Source organism: Vipera berus, assembly GCF_964194415.1.
Source record: "Vipera berus genome assembly, chromosome: 1".
Taxonomy (NCBI): Eukaryota; Metazoa; Chordata; class Lepidosauria; order Squamata; family Viperidae; genus Vipera; species Vipera berus.
Window position 1 is genome coordinate 74,505,776 of NC_138202.1, and position 3,535 is coordinate 74,509,310.

General features: G+C 42.4%; 1 pseudogene across 1 annotated transcript; it reads right to left on the reverse strand.

The window, feature by feature from the left end:
* Nucleotides 1–794: 794 nt before the first annotated feature.
* LOC308659993 (zinc finger and BTB domain-containing protein 44-like) lies at nucleotides 795–2,629 on the reverse strand (annotated as a pseudogene). Its single transcript has one exon. The product of its transcript is annotated as a zinc finger and BTB domain-containing protein 44-like (transcript).
* Nucleotides 2,630–3,535: the final 906 nt, after the last annotated feature.

A 3,535-nucleotide genomic window follows, 5' to 3' on the forward strand; every position in this document is an offset into this window, starting at 1 on the left:
TACCATCAAATTATACCTTTCCTTCCCCTCTTGTGGATGAAGATTCGATGTAAGCGGAAACCAGGTTCAGAGAGAATCCATTCATCTCAATCAGAATATATGTTCTGATGAAGGAGAGAGGACTCTCTTGCAAATAAACAACAGGAGGTATTTTGCACTCTGTCTATTACATATCGAAAATGATTGATTCTTTTAAAATGAAAAGGAGAACTCCAGGAAAGGAGAACCAGGTCTGGGAAAAACAATAACTACCTAGGAGAAGTAACGTACTGGAAAATCCCCAGGAACAAAGAAATCCAGGAAGAGTGAAGCAGTGGTACATATGCTTTGGTACTATTACATTTGAAAAAAAATAGTCAATCAATAAAGCCAAAAATTTGTGTTAGATCTTTTCTTTTTGCAGTGTAGTACTAATTTTCTTGCATCCTTTCTCTAATTGATAAAAACTTTGTTTTTATGTTTTATGTATATGTTTTTAGAAGATAAGCTTAAGGATGGGGAGTATTTTTTAAGAATTGGTGCATAAACCAGTCTGATCATTTTATTTATTTGATGTTCTGTCCACTGGAATTGGGAGACTATTAGTGTATTGAAGCGATTGGAGATCGATGCAATAAAGTATACGTTTTTATTGGTATGCACAAACTGCAAAAGAGTCCCAAACAGATCAAGACTACAACTGATATGAATTTGGTTTGTTACCTCAAGGAAGGAAACGTAAAATGAATATTGCAAATACAAGACCAAAACACAGGCACTTTCCAAGAAGACAAAAAAACCCCCAAACTTTTGACTTATTCAATAGTGATAGACGAGAGCCTGGCGGCCTTCGGGAGCTCCTCTTGGCTGGCCTCAGCACTTGAGAGGGTTTTCGGTTGCTCCAGCAGGTCTTCTTCCTTTTCTAACAGCCCACCCAGAGGCCCCAACAGGAAAGTGCTTTCACAATTCTGGGTCGACGAGACCTGCGAAATAACTGGCATTTGGACCAAAGAGCTGCTTTCAAATCCATGCTCTCCTAGCTCGTACTGGCCAAGAGTCTCTTCATGTTCTTGGTTTAAGTAGTCTGGTACTAGGAAGTCACTGCTCTGGAAGTAGTTTGCTAGCTTCATGGTTCAGACTCCTCAGATAAACGATTAAATTTCCAGAGTTGGTGAACATGGCGCCACATGTTTTGTACTCGTAAATCTGAGGCTTGCAGACAATGTGCCTGGAAACCCGCATGTAGTGTTTATATTCTCCAAAGGAAGTGAAAGTGGCACTACATATCTGGCACCGGAAACAGCATTTATCTTCATGCTTCAGGCAATGCATCTTAAGCGAGTAAGCCCGGGTGAACTTTTCCCCACAGCGGTCGCACTGAAATGGTTTAATGCCTGAGTGGATGAGCATGTGCTGTTTTAAGTTCTGAATGCAGGTGAATCGAACCCTACAAGTTGGACATTGAAAAGGTCTGTCAGGACCATTTGGGCTAGGTCTCTCTTTGCTACTGGTTGTAGGAGCAATATAGAGCTGGTAAGGGTATTGGACATTCTTCAGTCGGACATCATCTTCCACATGGATATTCCCACCAGAAGTACTCTGGAGTGATGGTAATCCTTCAGTGACACCTTCATCTATTGAACCTATAGAAAACGACTGCGGACTGATCAAAAGATCCTCCTGAAATTGTTCACTTCCAGGGACTGTCTGCTGATCACTCAAAGAACTTTGGGATGCACTAACAGGCTGAGATACTTCCTCATGTACTTCTTCATCACTCAACCTTTCCACTTTTACACATACATCTTCTTCAATCACCAGGGGTGAGCTGGTTTTTGTGCTCTCACACGACATATACTCAGAAATTCTTCTAGATGCTTCAGATGGGCCAGGCACTTCTAGAGTCCAAGAATTTTCTACTTGTTTCACCTTTTCTGTCTGGAGTCTTCGGTCAATTCCAAAAGGGAAAGTCCAAGGAAAAGCTAAAGAAGAGTCCACAAGATGACTTCTACTCTCTGCGTAGGAAGCTGAAGCAGTCAAAACTTGTGGGGAGTTTGTTTGGATGTTACATTTAAGTGGACTTTCCGGGGACATTACAATATAGCTTTTACGCTTCCGACACGATTCTCAGCAGACAGGAATGGTTCTTTCTACCACACTGCATTCTGAGGAAACTGGAGAAAGACTGCCATCCCGTGATGTAAAATTGCAGTTTGCACTGTTTTCCAGGCCTGTATCTAGCACCTTTTCTTGCTGACTACTGGTGGTGTTCCATAAAATACTTGACTTCATAAACTCAGAACAGGTGCTAGCAACACTGAACATTTGCATATAGCTAGCAGCAGCCAAGACATCAATAATGTTTTCAGTGTTAATAGACAATGTTGCTGTGTAGGCGTATTCCAGAAGAGGCAAAAAGCCAGTCACTGTCATGTGATGCAAGTCAAGTATGCTCTGGCCATCATTTTCTGCTTGGCCAACCAATTTGGAACGGAAGAAGTTACTGCATGCTGCCAGGACTACCTTGTGTGCTCTGAAGATTTTATCTTGGACACGAATGGTGATGTCACAGAAATGTCCATCATTACGTAGCATGTTCAGCTTTCCAAGCATCTCCTGGGGAACTGTGGGTAAATGTTTTGATGCCCATTTTACTTGTATACTTACTGCAACAAATATTCAAAATGGACCTGCTCTTGGCGAGGCCCTCCTTTCCCCGTGGGCCGAGAGCTGGAGAGACGAGCAGGTTAAGCCGGTCGGTAAGCAAGCACAAGGCCCAGCTTCTCCCTCTCCGGGCCCCGTCCCGGCTCCTCAGCTCAGCCCATGCAGGACCATGGCGGCCGCCCCCGACGCGGCTTCTTCTGCTAAGGGGAGGGGTGAGGGAAAGGAAAGGAGGGGTGGCCGTGAAGGAGGAGAACGAGTCTATTGCAAATACAATATTCTTACACAGGAATGCTTTTGACTATCAGAAAAACCTCCCAATTACCTTTTACACAAATAGGATTCTAACCTTTTAGATACTATGAGCATAAACAACATTGTTGACTGCATCCACATCCTTTTAGACCTTCCAATTCACACACTGAAGGAAGGACAGCTGTTTAGTTCTTTGTCTTCACTCCAGGATCACAGTACTGAACTACCTGCCTCTTAATACGTCAGCTAACAGAATGTATACTCTTTTTCTAAGGCATAAAAATAAAAACATGAATTAGATTTTCACAGTAGCAAAATGGAGGTGGGGGAGGGAATGGCATAGCAGAGAAGCTCAGTCCTTACAGAACATATGTATATTTTTTTCCAAAGCCATTACAAAGTAAGCACAGTCCTAGTCAGTACTACATTGTGTATTGTTTATGGCATCATTTTCTGACTTGTTTTACTCTTCCCTTTACATTTTCACCATGGAAAATCTCTTATAGTCCTCATTTAAGAACCTAAAATATTCTCTGCGCTAGTTCTGCACCAAACACCTTCCGTTCCCAACTGCTCCTTCTTCAACCTTCCATGCTCTGAAAAATTCCTCTTCCTGCTTTCCTTAATTTTCTCAACCCCA